The sequence below is a fragment of the Ciconia boyciana genome, chromosome 5, assembly GCF_034638445.1.
Source record: "Ciconia boyciana chromosome 5, ASM3463844v1, whole genome shotgun sequence".
In the NCBI taxonomy this organism is placed as follows: domain Eukaryota; kingdom Metazoa; phylum Chordata; class Aves; order Ciconiiformes; family Ciconiidae; genus Ciconia; species Ciconia boyciana.
The window spans coordinates 77,242,001-77,262,585 of NC_132938.1; positions in this window are offsets into that span (position 1 = coordinate 77,242,001).

Consider the following 20,585-nt stretch of genomic DNA (forward strand, 5'->3'; position numbering starts at 1 on the left):
GGGTGTAGGTCAGTTTGAAGGGCTGCTGTATAACTACAGACACATTTTTCCCAGATAAATTATGGCTCACAGTGTCAAATATAGACTCTAATTGAGTAAAATGTACTGATTCCTCTTACTCAATGGGGCTTTGTTTTCAATTAAGACATAGTTCCCCTTGGCCTTGAATTTTTCAGGGATGATTTCCGCATGAGAAGGAGAAATGCTGGGCACTGAGAAGGCAAAGGGCGAAGGCAGCCCGAGGACCCTCATTAACGCTGATTTGTGCAATGCACACTCTCACCTCTCAGTGTAGATGTGGCTGTATCACTGTCTGTCCTGTTAAGATAATATCAGATAGTCTTAATTACAGCTTTTGCTACATGAAGCTGTCAAAGTGCTTCGTAAACTGCTTGCTGAATCTGAGAATATTTAGCTGCTTTATTTTAGTAGCAGAAAGGACCACGATGATCACAGAATGTGACCTGCTACATAACATGGGCTATCTGCTTTCACCCTGTAATGTCTGCAACAAGCCCTTGTCCTGAAAAGGAAGTTTTTCTATAACATTAAACCTTAAGAAAAGAATGGATAAATGGATAAATATCATAGATATTTAGGTGATCTTCAAAAATCAGAATTTATCTCGTTCCTTTCACAATAAGGTAGAGACCACACTTCCTTTAACTCTTTCCTTGACCCCCTGCCCACTCTTTTTTCCTTTATAACTGAGTTTAGTATTTCTGTTGTCTTATTAGTTTTAGCCCTCTGCTCAAAAAAAAGAGATTTTAGTTACTTTTTACTATTAATAGCCAACTGTATGGCATCTGTACAATTCTAGATATTATAGAAACTGAGAAATTAATTGACAACTGCTTCCAGCATGTAGCGTATTCCCTGCTGTGAAGAAAGCTTATTCTTAAGGAAAAAGTAATTCTCAAATTCTTAAGGAAAGAAGTAAATTCTCAACCATGTTATTTTCTGTGAATGGGCAGAGATTGCCACCAACTCTTCCTACTGCACCGAGAACAGTAAAGGCTGAAGTTTGTCTGGAGGCTGCTGTATAGAGATGCTGCTGGTCAGCTTAGATCCTGCTCTCAAATAAATGTCAAGGAATAAATATCAAGGTAAATAAATGCTGACCAAATGAGGCTGGCAGAGGATTTCACCTTTGTTCTGGTTCTTTCCAAAGTGGTTGAAGGTGACTTTCAGAGTAATTTTGCTTTCTTATTTTGGGAGGGCTTTGGGACGATTTACTTTTGTTTGTTTGTTCATTTTGTATCATTTCCTTAAACAAGATGTTTCTGGTGTAGCTGGCCTTCTCTGGCTTCGCCCTCTGGAGCATCAAGGTCACTCCTAGTGTCCAGGAATGACCTTGCTGGCTGGCTGTTCATACAGCGAGCAGGAAGGGACTTACAGCATCAACCTGGTTTAGTTGCTGTCATCTTGCTTTTCATGACAGTGTGAGCTGATGAGACTTTGTGAATAATGTCTCGTCTGACTTTTCTTAACAATAAGCATGAAAGGAAAAGATATAAAATTTCCCGTTGGCACTGAATGACACATACATCCTATACCAACACAGAAAGAAATTGTATTTCTAATAGCTGCAAGCAATTTTCAGTATCTTTCTCACTCTCTGCATTTTTGAATGTTCCACAACCAATAAATGGCAGGAGAACTTTGCAACTGTATCAAATTAAATCACAAACGTAATTGTGTGGCCTGATTGCAAAAGCCAGTTATTGTTTGAATTGAGGGTTTCATTTCTTTGTTTCCACCTAGATGAGGCTATGTTTTTGCTCAAGCTAATGAAGCTGCTGATGCTCCAGGATGCTTCTCGCTGCGGCAAATGTCACGCTCCCATGTCTCAGCCGTGGCTTGCGAGTAAGTGCTGAAACCAAACCCACGGGATGGATCCAGACACACCTTCTGACTCTCACAATTTGTGCCACTGTTTCTGCAAATGGGATCTGTACCAAAACATCCACAAAAATTGCAATGGGAACTGCAGTTTCTGAACTGAGACTTGGAAACATATTGATTCAACTTATTGATGACAATGCTTTTTACTGTAGTGGCTTTGCTCCTGACTGAAATAACATTATACCAGATAAATAACAGTAGAATTGGAAACAGTTTTTGGATGTAGACTTATTTACCAGTATGTACATCAAATAAAAATTAATAGTATGACTCATATAAAAATTAATAGTATGTAACTTATCACTTTGAAAAACATAAAGATCTTTAGAACGTAAAAAATGCCAAGCAAAATTTACATTTCTTTCCTCTGAAGACCCATGCTACGCACCTTGCTACTTTTCTGACTTCCTAGCGCCAAGTGAAATGGACTCTTAAAACTCAGCTCAAGTCTGGAAAGGTAAACAAATAAAATTTGGCATGCAGCATGCAAATTATTTTCCCTCTATGTAAATAATGCATTATTTATGCCCTGTCAGGGGCAAGCAGTGGGCAGCCCAAGAGCCCCGACCCGGTGGCAGCGGCAGAGGGGGAGCAGAGCATGGGATGGATGCAGCCTCCGGTCCCAGCCAGGAGCAAGTGTTGCCTGCAGACCTCAGAGCAGCAGCTTTTTGGAGCTGGCCAAGCACAGCCATCAGATAAAAGTTATGTCCCCAACCTCCGGCGTAGGGCAGGGAGCCGGCGGGACCCCACATCCCACCGCCAAGCACCCCTTGGCCCCCACCAGCCGCTTTCCTCCCACGAGCAAACCCATTGGAAACGCCGGTAGGAGGAAGATGCTCGTGGCTTAGGTGATAGCACCAAACTCTGGTCAAAGCCAAGCTAGAAATGACAATATGAGTTGGGGGACTCTCCTCATGATGGATGTGAGCAGTGCTGGCCCCCCCTGCCAGGCACAGGGTGCACGCCTCGGAAAAGCTTTGCTAGCGTGCTCTGCTCCAGGCTATGGGGATCCCATCCAAATTCCCATCTTCTCCCGCCCTGCTCCCACCCTGCCTCTTGGAGTACTGGCAACTTGCAGGCTGCCTCATACTTTGGGGATTTGTTTGGGTTTCTTTGGGGACAGCGGTGACTCAGTCAACGTCTTTGGAAGGAGGAGATCGCAGGGTGGAAATGCCTGGGTGTTGAAAGCATTTTTCTGTTTTGAATGGGCAAACCGGAGCTTGGAGAGAAGGGGATAAATTATTCAATGACAGAGTTTTGCTGCAGGAAGAAGTGAATTTCAAACCCTCAGAAAGCGTTGTGCGCTAGACATAATGCTGGCAATGCCGCTCAATTAATCATTTAAGAGAAATAACAGCTAGGTTTCTCTCAACCTCTGCAACTGCCGAAAACTGAGCACCAAGTTGTCTCAGTTGCTACAAAAGTGATTAATTCTCTTCTGCCACTGCAACATACAGCATTTAATTGGCTTTTAAAGTATACATGTATGTATATCTTCTGTGATGTTTCCTTTTTGGTGTGGCAATTGGGAAATGATTTTAACCTTGAATTTTTATTTTAAGGCATAAACATTTAATGACAGAGAAATATTGTCTCTTTAATTTATGCTTTTGGGAAATGACACACAATTCTGTGAATATTAAACAGGAGTTTATATATAGCGTTTAGGGAAAGATGTACACAGTATGCTGAGCCAAAATCATGTCAAAAATGTTCCAGTGAACATATGTCACACATTTATACATTTGTAGGATGTTTTATATTGAGAGGCCAGCAGCTGCTTTACCTTGTTTCAGGGACCTCTGCCCAAACGCTCTATTTCACTCCTACATTTAGTGGTACTTGAAAATTTGTTTTGGTGATAACCAGTTCTCTAATTTCAGATTGATTTTGTTAGAAAAGGAAAAGATAAAGTCAAGGAAATTCTCTACAGTTACAGTATATTAATTCCTTTCTTTGGGAAAGAAGAATCAGTGAAATAATGAATTAGAAGTGTATATAAAAAATTCTAAATAGATACTTATTATAACTCAGTTTGCTAGTAACTAAACAATTTGGATTTAAAAGAATTTCTTATAAACAAACCTTGTAATTTTAAAATAATTTCAACAGAAATAAAAAAATATTGCATGGACCTATCCAGATGAGGACATTTTAATCTGGTGACAAATATTAACACTAAAATCCTTTAGTTCCATATTTTGGGGGATTTCTAAGGACTGTTTTCACCTGCTGCAACACCCTTTCTGTACCTGCACCCCAAAAAAATCTTTCCAGTGGAGCTAGAATTACAGAGCCATGCTATCAAAACACTCTGATTGTATCTGTAGTTAGATTATTCCACGCTCTTCCCACAGCAGTTTGTAGTCTCTTGTATGTGGAAACCAGATTGAGTTTAAACTGATATATATATAGAGAGAGAGTATAACCCCATCTACACTGGGCTCTTCAGCCGGTGTATCCGTAAATCACAGCCCACAGTTTTGCATACTCCTAATGGATATAGATTTGATGGCAGAAATTTATACAGGGGCCTTGGCTTAAGCGGGGTCAGTATTGATAGCTATGATATAGCTCTTTAATTACAAGCGAGGACTCATCGCTGGCAGCAGCATTTCTTGTGGGTCTTCACAGTGGGTGGCCAGACCACGGCCAGAAATTTTGGCTGTGTGCCGCTTTACAGTGACTTGGACAACAAACCTTAAAAGCATGGCAAATCTAGTTTCCAGGTGGCCCAAAGACCTCTGAAGCAGTAGATAAGAAAGAGGATGGGTCAGTCCCCGGTGTGATCTGGACTGCTCCGCAGAGCAGGTGCAGACGGTAGTTTTTCAGTGCAGCCAGAGCGGTGGCCAGGTGGGATGCAGCGCTGGGATTTGCAATGGGGATACAACAAAGTGTCACCTCCAGGAGGACCTCTTCTGCTGTGGAAGCTGTCCCTTTGCTCTTCCTCTGGTCAGATCATTCATATCAATATACTCACTGACATTGTCACCCCCCCTTTCCGAAACTCGGGTAGGCACGTGGTTCATACCTGCCATTTGCAAAAGCTAGGCTGGCTCCTTCCCAATATATAATGTTTATCCCTCAGCGTATTACTTCTGTTTGTAACGATCCTTTCATGAGTTTTCACCTAGTTCTTATGAACAGTATTGGCATTTTAAAAGGGAAAGAATATTGTTTTTCGTAGTATGATAATATGGTCTTTTTATCACATCCCTTCTAGCTACCTCTTGTATAAAATGATAGATACTCCAGAAGATAGAGTCTAGAAGATAAAGTCTAGAAGATAAAGCTCTAGAAGATAAGGTCTCTTCTGGAATAAAGGTTTTTTTGATACCTCTGCTTAGCCTAGTCACCTTGTCAGAGTTGTCCATAGGAGATCTCGGATTCTCTGGAATCTGTCCATAGGAGATCTCAGACACTAAAAGTAGTTTTGATGAGTTGTGGAGATCCTGTTGCTGAGCCCTCTGACCTGAAGGACCTTCTCACTATGGAAAGCCTGGAAAAGGCAGTCAGTGGCATAGAGGGAAGAAAGAGGACAGAGCTTTCCATAGAGTGGAGGTTTTCTCTGGTGGTCAGTAAACATTGGGAAAATGAGACAAAGTGGTAATAGGAAGGATGACCCAAACCTCTTTAGAAATTCCCACAGGCAGAGGTCAGATGCTTTACTTTCTGTACCCCTTCTGTTTTGGTGTGATTTCAAGGAGATTTACTCAAACAGAAATTCTCTGTGCCTCTGCGCTGTTCCTCACTTCCCAACCGATACGTTCTCGCTGGAATGGAGACCATACGCTGTCGTCCTAAAGGATAGGAAGAAATAAATCAAGATGATGATGCCAATGTTTGCACTTACCAGGACAAGTTGATTTAACGCTATCTCATTTCCTTCTGACTTGCATTTTATTCCAAGCTTGTTTAGTGTGAAGAGACTATGAAACCGTTCCAGAATCATCCAAAATGGAAATTGTGACAGATGGCAATAAAAAAAAAATCCATAATGGGTCCTATTTTGTTTTATACTATTAGGGCAAGGTTATTGCTACAGTTATGGTCTTAAACCCTGCTTTATTTTTATAGCTATGATAGTAGTTAACGTTGCCTTTGCCTAGCCAGCTGCCTTTACTGAATAAAATGTCTGTAACAGCTTCGTGCAGCCAATCGGTGGAGCAAGTAATACAGTTACTGCTCTAAACTGCTGGTTTAAAATCCAAAAGGGAAATAAACAGAAGTTCTTGTAATACCAGGGAAAAACACCTGCAGAAAAAGTGGCAAAGAGAAGGAAACCCAGCTTAAAAAAGCAGATTGAACCAATGGATTTACACCTCCGCTGTGGGGGGGGGGGGTCAGCAGTGGGGTCTGGTGGGCAGCAGCTTCAGAACATCTCTGTCAAAAAGTCTGAGAACAAAAAGGGGTTTGAGGGTTTATCGGAATACGCTTTTTTTCTCGATGGAAAGTATATCTTTTCAGAAAGTTACTCTTTGGATAAAACTATTATTTTTAATTGAAAAGCAGCTTTGGTACATTTATAAGTAACATCAAAGGTGTTTATACATGCAGACTGACCAATTTCTCATAGGTTTAATTATCTGACTTGTTTTTCGGTTACACGGTGAGGTTTTTTAGTTGATTTATAAAATACTTTTAAAATGTAAATGTAATATACGGGTCGTAATTCATTATTCATTGTTAAATATTTTTTATTTATGTGAAACCAACAAGTGTCATGTTTACAAATATGTTCTGTGCAGTCATAAACTTTTCATAAGCCAGATCCAGACATTTTAGCTGTTCCATTCTGTTACGGTAGGACAAAGTATCTGAGAAGTACTTCATGCAACAGAAGGATGCTATTGCTTAGAGCAGTTCGAGATTTCATATGTGAAATATGTCCATTTAGGATGGGTAAAATAACAAGAATCACTTGTTACATGGAGCAGAGAGATCGCTATGCTCGATAGAAACCCCCATTCAACAGATTCGATGGGTCCAGGTTCTGTAAGAGGGCATTTCGTGTAGGTTATTACGGACACCACACGTAATGAAACAACTGTAAACAGCACACACGCATATGGGAAGTGCCCTCTACCTTCAACCAAAGTATGTAACCATGAAGGAATGTAACACGAGGGTTTATTTCAAAGGAAGAGGAGCTATTTCCCTGACAGGCTGCACTGGCAGCAGCAGCCCCAGATATTTCCCCAGTGTCCCAGCATCAGCAGCAGCTCGTTGCCCTAAAGATGCTGGCACTGGCCCTGCACCCTGGGAGCCCGTACAAATCCCTGCAAAGCAAGAGGCAGGTTTAATCCCTAACATGGGAGTGGTCTCCGCAGTCCCAGGCAAGCCATTCCGCAGTCTTTGTGAGCTGTTCGTTTTGCCAGCTGAAACTAACGCCTAATTGTAAAGAAGTGATACAAAAAAAAGCTTCTGAATGAAGAGTTACGTTACGGCGTGGAATCAATTAATCCCTTCAGATGATCTTCTTTCAATGTTTCTCAGCCCAGATTTTAATTTCTTTTCAGCAGCTCCTAATAGCCAAATTGCCAGCAGAATTGCCTTTCTGAGATAAGTAGCAATGCCATAAACTAACAATATGTTTTTAAGAACACGCTACTGTTCAAACATTCAATATTTATAGTGGTAATTGTTTTGCTTTCCTTTGGCTAAGGGAAAATGAATCAAATTTCAGTGTGTCACCTCTAACAACTTTTAGCTGTTTCCGTAAGCAGTTTAATAAAATGCTTAGCACCTGTCTGATATAAGCCATGTGTGATTATATTGGAAATAAAACAGTAAAAGTAATAAAATAGGTAAGTTTAAGTGCAGATCTCCACATACACAAGACGGGGAAGCAGAGCTATCATTCTAGCCAGATCGTCTTTTATACTGTCTTGGAATAGTGAACATATGGTGAATTAGGATGTGACTCTTCTCACCTACCTGTAACACTAAAAAACACTAAAAAAATAAACATTTAGTGCAAGTCAGATGTCCAGGCTCTCTGTCACTCCTGTCCCAGCTTTCTTTGTAGTCACGGGGCGAGGTAAGCACCTTCAATGTATCATTTATGGGTATATTTTATACACATTGCTGGCCTTTAGAGGTGCCTAACTCTTTCACTTGGTTATGGAGAGGACTCATAGAGGTGGTTCCAACTGCACACCTGACTTTTGGATGGCTGAAGTTGGGTGAGATGTATCCTAGCCTTAGCAGAAGCTTCCTCCATGTCACGCTGCAGTCCTGCATCGCACCCCACCGCTCAATAGCCCTGGTGTAGTGCATCAAGCTACTCTGCAGGGGTTCTGCAAACAGGGAAAATTTGGAAGGAAATTGGGAAAATGGAGCAGCCGAGAGCTTCACAGAATCACAGAATCGCACAGGTTGGAAAAGACCTTTAAGATCATCGAGTCCAACCGTAAACCTAACACTACCAAGTCCACCACTACACCATGTCCCTAAGCACCTCATCCAAACGTCTTTTAAATACCTCCAGGAATGGCGACTCAACCACTTCCCTGGGCAGCCTGTTCCGATGCTTGATAACCCTTTCAGTGAAGTAAAATTTCCTAATATCCAGTCTAAGAAAAGGTCTAAAGGTCTATACAGTCTACAAGGTCTCAGTGCATGATGGTTTCTATACAGGCCTGAAAACTGCTTTGCTCTCAGTTAGGCACTTGCAAGGCCAGGATGGTTTTCAGACATACATGAGCACAGATCTCCGAATTACGCACAATTTCAGTAACTGCTCTCAGAAATCAGGTCACTGATACTTATGAACAGTTCTGTGCTTCTCACGGGCTTAAAGGAAGGTAAAATACTATTAATATTAAAAAAATCTCAACTGCAGGAGAGAGAAAAAACAGCTTGCAGCTGCATTTTAGCAAATTACACTGGCTTAAGAATTGCTCCTAATATTACCATGAGAAACACTACTGGAAACCAGCAATATATTTAAAAACAGGGAAAACTTGTAATTCTTGCTGTTATTACATGTTTTCTTCAGTAAATCATTCCAAGGTTCCCTTCTCTCATGTGGAGTAATGCAGAGGATGACAAAACACCCTCTGAAAAGAGAGAAGCTCTCAAAACTTTGCCTTATTCCCTTCAGGTCAGACAGGGCAGGGATGGAGATGAGTACTGTAGCGCAAGACGAGGACAGTTCCATAGTGTCTGCAGTGCTGTGGCATACGGACAAATCACACTCAATCAAACACTGGTTGAAGGAGGCTTTGGAGACGATTCCTCCTGAAAAGATGTCTTAATCAACTGGTAGAGCAGAAATGTGATGAAGCTCGTCAAGCCCTGTTCTGTCAGCATAAATGAACACACGTATCAGTGACTGCACTTAATGCTCAGCTATGATACCACCCTGACCCAGTCAAGCTACTAATGTATCCACAAATACTCACCTAAACCAGAAAAAGCTTCAGGAAATGGGCATTCATTTCAACGTGTTACATTCAATAGCAGGAGACTAAGACTAGTCTAAAGTTTACAAAGCCACTGCCTTTTTCTTTCAATATATTTACCCACTTTTCAGCATCTTTGTATGTCTTTTTTGCCTCTGATTTAATCCTTCTCCCTCTTTCCTCTCCTTTCCCTCTTTACCCCCATTCCTCTCCTGCTGTGAAGCATGAGAGTCTGAAACATACAGTTATTTTCATTGAACTGCACATTTCTGTCTCTTAATAGCACTTCAGCTCTCATTTTTTATTACAAAAATCTGTACTCATGCTACTACATGTAGCATATGTTACATAAATTTGATTAACTATATGTCAATAATATGTTTACTATGAAAAATAAAGCAAATTAACATTCAGATCTGTTATTAACCATAATATCCCCAACTTGAAGTGTTACACATGCATGATGCAACTGGGGTATATTTTTTGTGAATCTAAGTTTAATTTATAGCACTCAGTTATAACCTTTTAGTTGAATAGCTATTCAAAACACAACCAAAATTATTCTAAGTGTGTTTGAATAGCATAATATCTGGATTTTAAAATGTGGCTAAGGAATGCCTTGAATTGAAGAGATTTTTGTTAACTGCAAGTTAAGTAAGTTTGTTATTTAGATTTTTTCTGATGAATACAGGTAGCTGAAATTATTTAAAGTACTGTATGATTCTCTGCCTCTCTTTTCTGAAGTAATTCACCTTGCCTTCTGTATGCATCTCTTCAGACAACTAGGTGCTATGGGCAGGTGTGTCCCTCAAAGTCAGACAGAACAAAGCCCTTATCCGCCATGAAGGCAGCGGACGACAGTGGGATTCACACCCTTCATGACTGAACAGTGCTCATATTATTTGACATTACATGACGGAATTGAGAGCTGAAGAGGAACATTGTGTACTTTGAGATTTCCACACACACATGGCATACTTGATCCTAAAGGGACAGTGTTCTTCTGGGTGGCCCAACATGGATATTGTATTTTAAATGATGATACTAAGATCTTAAAAATGTGTCTGTTTGATCTTTGTCTTGTTGTCTAACAGTGTATTAGAATTGATTCACTCTTTTTTTAAAAAAAGTGATTTTGGTTTCCCAGCAGTCGTGAATTACAGATAAGATGGACTCGAAAGAAAGCTCTAACTTTAGCAAGGTGATAGTATATAACCTTCCTATGACTTCCTTTACTCCTGTTGCTACTCCCTGATATTTGAAGGTGAAAGATGCACGTCATATCTAATCCCAGAGGGCCATATGAGTTTCGTATCTTGATGCTCAGTGTGATCTTTTTTGCATGCTGTGACTCTTTCTAGCTTTTGATAAAGCTGTGCTTTGCATTCTGTCTGGCTTCCAGTATGCCATTTGTGTGTTATTTATAATGTGATCTGCTGCATTATGGAATACACTTTGCATACTACAGACATTCTTAAAAAGAATCAATAAATCTTTAGTCCTTTAAAAGGTTCCATTGCCTTAGTCTGCATTTGTCCCTTGAAAAAGAAGATCTTGGGCCATGGCCAGGGCTTCTAGATCTTACTATATTGCAAATAGTAAATAATAATTATCTCAAAGTAAACACGGGTCTGACCAAGCCCAGGCTGTTCAGTTATCCTTGTGCTGCCACTCCTCTTCCTCTTACTGAACAACCCATGAGGAGCAGGGTAAACTGAAAGGGGAAACATTAAAAACCACAGGCTTAATACACAGGTCTTAGCAATGCTACTGTGGTCTTTGTCTTGCTTTGAACCCTTCCCCCTTCGCTCTTCTATACAAAGCAAATAGCAGTGACATTCTGCAGTCGCTTCAATAGCAGAACAGACTGCAGCTGCAGATATTTAGTAGACAATTTGTATTCCTAGGCATCAGCTAAAAAGAAGGGTTGCTCAGCGTCATTCAGACAAAAAGACCCAAATCATGCAGCAGATTGCATGTCTCCTCTTTTCTCTAAAAATGATAGGTCTTTATGTTTCCTCTAGAGTTATTCCCCTCATCTGTGTGCTTCCTGCAATAAAAAATTGTTATTTTTTCCACCTTTTGGTTTTGTTCAGGCACTTGCTTATTTTTTTTTTAAATGCCACGGGTACCACATTAATAAACCACTTCTTCCCATTGCCTTGATTGTTTTGATCCACTACAATGGAAATAACATTTAGGCATCAAGGCAGGGCAGGGGCAGAAAGCACAGCGGGTAACATTGAAGAACTCTCTGTATTTAGTCAGAGGTTATTGATTAGTGGTGAAAGAGATAGGGCCAAACTAGAGCTCTCGGAATTTTCAGAAGATGTGCTAGATTTAGACTTTCTGCAAATGTTTGCAGTCGTATTTTGTTTAGAGGGTAGTTGGACAAAAGATGATGTTGCTGAAGAAAACGTGACCAGCCCCCAGGAGCTAGAAATGATCATTCTAGCAAGACTGGAAGTGCAATTTCTTGTTGGCTCGGGAGCTGGGATAAGCCTTATATGCTTATCCAAACATACCCTTTAAACTCTCTGGGTTCAGCCATCCCATTAGGTAAGCTAACTGGCTTAATTATCCCTGAAGAGTCAGGCGAGGTGTTGGCTGCCTAGCACACAACACAATGTTCTCATTGAAATTCATAGCTCTGAATTGATTTTATAAATGGCAGTTCTTTAAAAGGAATCTTGCAAGTGGGATTTTGCCTGTGCAGGTTGCAAAAGGGTACAGATACAAGAGCCTGCACTTACTCACAGATCCTTTTGGGACTGCTACTGAGCTCCAGCTCTAGCGTAACCACCTTACCAACATCCATGCAGGGCAGTAACATTGCACTGTGATTCAGCACCTTGTCCTGTCAAGGACTTGGTGGCCTTCACGTGCAGGGAAAGGAGTGCGGGCATTCTGATTTTGTCATCCAAAGTGGTGTCTTTTACTGGCATTAAAAAGTATTATGAAATTCTGGGAACTGTTAGAATGGGAAAATGTCATAGAAGGACTAGATTTTTTCTTTCTTTTACTCTGAGCACCAAATTATAGTTTGCATACACACTTAATGCCTTGTGCCAGCACAAGCCCTGGTGGGTATGCAAAGAAAAAGATGTGCCTACTCAGAAATCTTTCTTTGAATGGTTGATGTCCACCTAATAAAAGGGAAGCAAAACAAAAGATGTGAAACTGTCTTTCAAATTCATTGCTATGCAGTTGTCCTTTTGGTTCTTAAAGTCTCCTCAAGCAGTTCAGAGAACCAGCACTTTCTGTGTTTCCCCTGTCCTTGTGCAGAGGGGAGCTGCCTCCGTCTTGTACTTTGGACCCCGTAATAGTTTCTCTTCTCAGAGTTTGCATAGTGATCTGTCGGTCTGGTTGTGAGCTCCACACAGGAAAGACTGCCTGGGAAGAGGGATGTGCATGTTGGGTGCTACTGTAGGTAATAAATAATGGGAACATAACTAAACAAGCCCTTCTGTGTCTTCACTACCGGTTTCTCAAAGAGGTTTTTTTTCCCCTTTGCCTTCAGTGGAGGGACCCTTTGGGTTTTAGGACCATGTATTTTGGAGTCCCCAGCTGCTGGAGAGAGAAGCCAGCTGCTGCCCACCAGTGGGCTGGTGGTACCTGCTCGCTGTTCTGAACATCAGCTTTTTCCACTCTGTGGAAATACCCCCACATACTTCAGCCACTAAACCACCCCCAAAAGCCCCTTCCACGGGTCCTGCCTCCCAGCTAGCATTTCCAGCCAGCGGAGCCTGTGCCTGGCACTTCCCTCCTGAGCAGCAGGGCTGTGTCACCAGAGGTGGGCATGGGAGGTGGGGAGGGGAGCAGAGGGCTGGAGACCACAGCGGAGCTTGCTCCTACCAATCAGTCATGCTTTTGGGGGCTAAGCAGACTAGATAATTCACCACAGCAGTGCAAGATCCAGAAGTAATTTATAAACAAGGCATCTTTGTGGGAACAAAATGTATTACCTGAATTATTTCCACAGCATCTAACCCATTTCTAGTGTTACCCAGCACTCATCTTTAACTTGAAAGCAAGGGGCTTGCTTCTCTTTTTTTTTTTCCATAGTATAAGCACATGCAAAGGCATTAGTATAGTTCTTCAAAGCATGAAGTTCCTGGTTTTTGCAATCAGCAGGACAGAGTTAGTAGCTGTTCTCATGAAAGAATATAGAAGCAGTTAATGCAAGCCCCCACACTGCTGGACTTTCCATGCTGCTGGTAGGAGCAGCATGGAAAGTCCAGCAGTGTGGGGCGGGAAAGTCCTGCAGTCCAGCAACGGGAATGAACTATTCGTTCCCGTTTTTGCGGCTCTGCACTGGCTAATAAACCATGTCTTCTTGTCCGGCTGCAGCCAAGACCTGCGTTTCTTCTTTCTTTCCTCTCCTGCATGTTTTGCTTTTCATAAGACCAAGCTAAATCTGAAGGCACTGCTCCTCAGTACTGGTAACCTTGTTGTTCTCCTACCATTTTCCCTTTATGTCTGCCCAAGAATAAGACATCTCATCTCAGGAATGAGCAATGTCATGGCTTGTGTGGGGAGTACGTACATCATAAACTTTTCCCCAGAGAGGGAAGGCAAAGAAACATTAGTTCTTGGAAAGCAGTCACAAGCTTTCAATGACTGTTGTTTAATCGGCAACATTTTCTATGCTATATAACTCACAGATAATATGTAAACATATCCCTAATGCAAACTAGACTACTGCTTTTAATCTTTTTCAAAAACCAGAGTAGAATTTTAGCAGGTGGTGCAACTTTCCTTGGAGTTTAGCTCTAAAATGTTCAACATTTAGTTTGCAAAATGTTTCCTTTCCTGAAATTTCACAGTATGCAGAAGTTTTCACTTTTTTTGCTTGAGATGTTGTGCTTTTGAAAATTTTCAGAAATACTATGGGCCAAAAGAGCTGAGAGTCAGATCTGAGAGTCCAGAGTCTATTCTCGGCTCTGCCATTAGTTAGAGACCCTGTCTAAAATAGATGTGAAGTAGTAGCGAGTTCTGGGGTCTACCCTGCGCTCACACGAACGGAGGAGTGATGATAATGCACAATGACAGGGGTTCAGTAAGAAACATTGCTGGATGGCAAGAAGGCTGCCTCAGCAAACCACCTGCTTGAGGGTGTTGAACATACAGTCGAGGCGTTGGAGAACAGCTCTAATCCCACGTGTGTCCTCCTCACCAATAACAGTCTTTCTGCCTTTGGCTGTTCACTCATGTTTCATCCTCTTTTTTCTTTTCCTGAGAGATTATGAGCCTCGGTGGTTTGCTCAGATCCTCCTGCTGAATATGAGTTCTGTGTCCAGCAAGGAAATTTTGTGAATAACCAGCCAAAGCAGCCTTGGAAGAATGCACCTGCAATGAGCGGCGCTCTGCCTGTTGGCAAACCAGTGCACAAAACACTCCAAAGACTGAACACAGTCAAGGGACTCATGATCTGCTAGCTGGATGAGCATGGGCAAGAGAAGAAACTGTATTCATTGAATACATCATTTGCCATGAGTTATTTCCTCGGCTCTGTTTCTGACAGTGAAATCAATTATTCTGTGAAATAAACTTCCACCAGAGCCTCACTACTTGACACATTTAAAGTTAGACTAGAAGGAGAATACACTCACTTGCCAGCAGGGAACAAGTCTGCATTGGCAGGGCAGGAGCTTTGATGAGCTGTCGCAGAGCGGCCATGTCTACACCCACGATGCCATTTAGTTTGTTTAAAGAACAGAGGGTGGCAGGGCAACACCAGACAGCAGGCCGGACAAACTGCAGGCTGCAAAACCACTTTCTTCATTACCTGGCTTGAGTTTCTGAGTTCTCTACAGAACTAGATACTGTTTTCAACATTGGTCTGGCAGGGATGGATAAAAAGGCTGATTATGCACAGAAAAGTAGGCATACACAGGAGGACAAGTGAAAATGAGTTTGATGCGCTATCTGTATCATTTGGTTCTTGCCACCTATTAAAATAAATGTGCCATTTTTCTGCACTTCCCCATCTGGTTGGGAACAAATGATTTCTCATTTACAGCCTTCCTTAAGAGATTAAATGATCGTTTTCTCCATCCACTGCAGGCAAGGTCCCTACTTTATGGACCTTAAAAAATAAGCTGCTACTTGAGCAACTGTTGCTCCTGAATGGACACTGCCCATTGCAGCATCACAGTGGGCACTAATGTAATTTGACCTTCCTGACTTTCTGCTCAGTCTTCTCTGTAATCATTTCGTTGTGACAATTCAGTCTTTTATAAGTCATTATGTCTTTTTTTTCCAACTTAAACAACCTTTGGAAAAATGTTGATTACTTCCTTGAGGCTGCTTTATTCCAGAAATGCATTAAAGTGGGTAGGCATCCTGCTGCCTCCTGCTGCTGTGAAGGGTGAAGTCTCCTGCAGAATTATTCTGCGTTTTGGTACAAAGACCAGAGAACACGCTGCTGTCTATGATTTCAGAGAAGGTTTTCAGAGGAAAGGGCTTTAACCAGGTTATTTTCATCCCCTCTCAACTTCTGGGATTCCCCCAGAACAATGTACTCGGTTTGGTGCAGTGACCAAAGAGGAGTACAATGTCCTTTAAACGGCAAAAGTCCTCACCTTGCAAAGGTGGTGGTCCCAAGGTGAGAACAACGCAAGGCGCTCTAGAAGCGATGGCAGACGTCACGACATTTGCAAAGAAGAAAGAGAGCCAGGCTTTGCCTGTCGACGGCAATGATGCCGAGCAGGGCCAATTCCCATCAGCATTTAATCAAAGTAGCTTACTTCCCTAAGCAGGTACTTTATTTAGAGAAGAGCTATTGCTTTGATTTATATGGCAACTGGAAGCTGATGTTAATTTCTAACAGCTTTCTCGTGTGCCTCAAAGTTTCAAAGTGATGAAATATTTGCATATATATTAGGGAGAATACTGCAATGGCTCTTTTATGAGTACATCCTAGCATTTTATTGCATATTGTAGGTGATCATTTTGAAAGGAAAAAATGAGTTTGCTGCCACATTTCTTATGATATCTCCCAGAATACATTAAAGATCCTAATTGACACCATTATTTCAAAATGCCCACAGACTCAGGTTGTTTTATAGGCCTATAAAACCAATTCATTATTCTCCTCTGCTGAATTTAAGAAAATTTTATTTGTATCTGACAAACTGGTTTACAGCTACGTCTTGGAAAGGAAAACAAAAGAGTGTCAATGTTCAAAGGAAAGAAAATTTATTAGAAAATGAAGATATTACTTGGATTCTGCCTACCAGCTCATTTTTTTTTTCCCCAAGTTTAGATGAATACCTGTTGCACTTAGGGAATTTTAGAAACATCACTAGCATAAAGAAAAGAACAGAACTGCTCACTATTTGGGTTTCATTTGTTTGTTTGTGTTGGACAGTAAGAATACAGGAATTATGTTCATTTATTATGTAAGACCTTTGTATCTAAGGCTATTTGCATAGTTAAACTCTGCATATGCATGTTGCTGAAAATGATAAATATTTTGTCATTGTTTTTCAGTACTGCATTTGGCAGTTTTTCTCCCCAGGCTCCTATCAAAGTGCCAGGACATAGTCATTATTCCTAATTCCCATGCGCGTTATAACGAAAGAAAAATATTTTTGACTTAGTATCTGCTTTCATCTCCTGCAACCGTCTGCCCATTATGAACATGCCTGTTTACATGCACTAGAACTATTGGTAGATCTGTTGGTAGATCTATTGGTAATGAATTCAGCTGTGTCATTTAAGTCTCCCTTAAATTCAAGTACAATGACCACGCTGTGAAGATGAAATATGTGGCTACGGCAGCTAACGGAGTAGCCATGATTATTTTAAACCCAAAGTAAGTATGCTGCAGTGCAGTCCTGCATGTACATGAAGGGAAGCGAAGTGGTTTGCGATGCTGGTCCCATGCACAGCTCCGCTCACGGGCATCTCTGCCCTGTAAAGAAGGTGACGACCGTTCTCGCTTTCTGTCAAGAGAAAATCTAGGCAGCCGTAATAGCCAAGCGTTCATTAAAAGTCTGTGCCCTTGTCCCTCTTCTCCCCACTCGCTTTGGCAGAAATAGTTGCATCCTGTTGCTTTTTACTGGCAACAGCTCCTTCATCAGGTCTCCCTGCCCTCTTCACGCAGCCTGGGAAACGCCGGAGATCCATCTCGGTGTGCAGTTGCGGTCTTTGAGTCCTTTTACTGATAGTCACACGCTGATTTCTCTGGCTTCAGGACAATTAATAATCATTCCACAGCAGAGGTTTGACACGCAGCAGACATGCTTTTCTCTGCCGAGGCGTGGCAGCTTGTCGGTGAAGGGGGTCTGCGCGGGGGCTCACCCCGCGTGGTGCCCAGGGCCTCTCCTCGCACACCGATAGCTGAGGAGGTACTTGCAAAACTGTGATCATTCATTCGAACTCAAAAGGTTTTTTGGAGTGGCACATCTTAATGAACTCTTCTGGTGGAAGTAGCACAAACTTCTTACTTCATAGAAGGTGAATTATACAAGTAAAGCTGAAGGAGCTGGATGTTCTGGAGAGTGAACCTCAGAGTACGTATTGCACCGTAAAATTAACAAGCCTTAGTCTAATTAATTCTGCAAGCTGTCTTGATTTCTTATCTAGCCAACCACAGGAGATACCACGGAGACTTGAAGTAGGATCCGTAATCGCCAAGTAGTTCACAGCTCTTTCTGTTTCGTTCCACATCTTCCCCATTCAGGGAGCTTTATAGCCCCCCTCAGCCCAGCTTCCCCTCCACCCCGCGCCCCGGCTGGGTGCCCTCGGGCCGTGGCACCTCCTGCGGTGCGCCCGGGCTGGAGGTGCAGCCCAGCACCCGCGGGGGATCCGCGCCCCGTGGAGCAGCAGGATTTATGTTGAAAAAGTTAAAGGGCTATTTTTAACTGCTCAGATTGATAATGAACTATATAAATAATTTAAAAAATATGAGACTTCATGTGCTGCAGTCCTAAATTTCACTCTGAAGGTCATGTGCTTTTGTGAATTCTTAAGTATTTTGCTAATTTCTTGTCCATTTCTCTCCAAAAAAAAGCTCTAAAAAGCCGAAACAGAAAATGCTGGAGATGACAACCACAACTCCCCCTTCTAACTTAAGCTGGTTCCCAAAAGCTTTTTTTCTTGCCTTCCCCAATGCAAGCATAGTTTTATTTTTTCAGAACACCACGGTAATCAAATCATGCTTGTGCCCTGCTAACAACAAACACATTTATACATGACGGATTGCTGTAGTTTAGCAAAGGTCTGTCTATGCTCCAAATCTATACACGCCAATTTTGCATAGCAAAGAGTCTGCGCTTTTTCCAGCTGTTGAGAGCACTTAAAACCATTGGTCTGAGGAAATGCTTTAGTTGTTATTTGATTTATACTCGCAATTTTGCAAGGACATTGAATTTTCAAGTTTAGCATACATGCCCAGAAATACTTTCAAAACTACATGTTAATATATTTAATGCAATGGTCCAAACCTCTCTCAGTCCTTTAAATTAATACCTGAAGAAGGAATATAAATCATTAAAAAATGTTTTATGAAAATCAGCCTCAACAAGTCAGATTCTGTTCTCGAACGAGAATGCCAATAGCAAAGCCAATAATAGAGCTGGCCCGATTTCCACCAGATCAACAAACACATACGTTTTTGCTCTGTACTTGCAGACTGCATTTTCTATTCATACAGTGACAGACTGAAGCAAAATATGCAAAAGCCCTCTTCTGCTGGAGATAACCGCAGAGCTGCCAACATCGTTACTAGCAGGAAAAGGTTACGGCTGAACCAGAAATAAGCTGCTGCCTATGCAACATGGGAATTCTTGTTTGAGTCTTGGCTACTGCAAAGACGAGTGGTCAGGGCCGACGGCTGATCTCTGCTGTTTGCATCAAAAGCTGCAGAACTTGTGCAGTCCTCCTCAGAAATCGCCCTTTTAGGATGCTGCAGATAGCAACTACTGCAAAACGAGTAAACTTTAACGCCTCCCTACAGCCCAGCTGGAGGTTCATGGGGAGCAGAAGCCACTGTACATCTCACGGGCCTTGTTCCTCAGTAGTCATGAGGAGTGCTACAGTGCACCATGCTTTAGAAGTAGAAGAGCTTGTCTTCTGGCCAGCTGTGTGGCTGCGCTTCATCTCTCTGAGTCATCCCATCCTCTTTCTTGGGAATTTCATATTACATAAGATACCAAAGTTACATGCATATCATGTTGTGTAAGGTTGTATGTGCTGAAACATGAGCGGTGGAGCTGGAAAACAAAGCATGCTAGTGCCAAAAGCAATAAAACACCACGTTTCTGATAGCGTTACAAAACAAAAGGCTTAACACTTTTGTCTCATGTTTCAACTATTTCCCACAAAAATAAAACTCCTTTTTATTTCCTCCCCTGGAGAGGGAAAATTATTTCTGAGAAAATATTTTTTTTCTTAGTAATTGTCATCAAATGTTTGCCTGGACTAAACATTTGTAAAAATCTGTATTCCTCTCCAAAAAGAAGCTCCTGTGTAACAGTTAATAAAAACAAAGTCACTTGACCTGGATTAAACTATTGGCTCCTTTGAAACCTCAGAAATCTTGCAGCAAATTGCAAAATTAAGATTTCAGGCTTTGGATAACTCTGCCAGGAGCCCTTTTTTTTTTTGCATTTTTCTGTCTTGGATAAATGGGGGTGATTCCTACCGAGAGCACTAAATGCATGGCACGTGAGAGTCGCATTGGTGTCTGGGCAGCTGGCAAGCATGGCTACCCCTGGCTCTGCTCCCTTGCAGCCGTGCCCCGTGTCTGGTTTGTGTCCAAGCTGGGAGGTGTTCGTGAAGTCCCCATCCTGAATTTCTGGGGTTTCCTGGCTACCCAGGGACTTACCTGGCTCTCAGGTGGAGTAAGCTCATCTTTTCCAAAGGCTCTTTAAACTACAGCGTTAACAACTATGGGATGAGGGGGTTTTGTCACCCTTTTTGTCTTCCGAGGCAGGAACTGTGCATACAGGCCAGTGCTTTGCTTTGGCAGAACAATGTTTTTAAACGCACGTGCTGTTATTTGTTGATATAAGAAGGCAAATCAAAAATGCATCAGTTGCCCTTGCTGGAGGTGAGGTTTGGGATGGTCCTTTCTTTTGGTGGTTGTGTCCCGCAGGGTCTCACAGAACACCTTTTCCTTCTGACCTTTTTTCCTCTGGCAAATGAGCCATTAATGAGCCAGTGCTGCCCAGGAACTTCACCTTCTAGCTATAAGATAAAGCAAGTGAAATGCAGCAGTAGCCTGCAAACACGCTTGGCTTTTAACAATCTGTAGCAATAAACTGG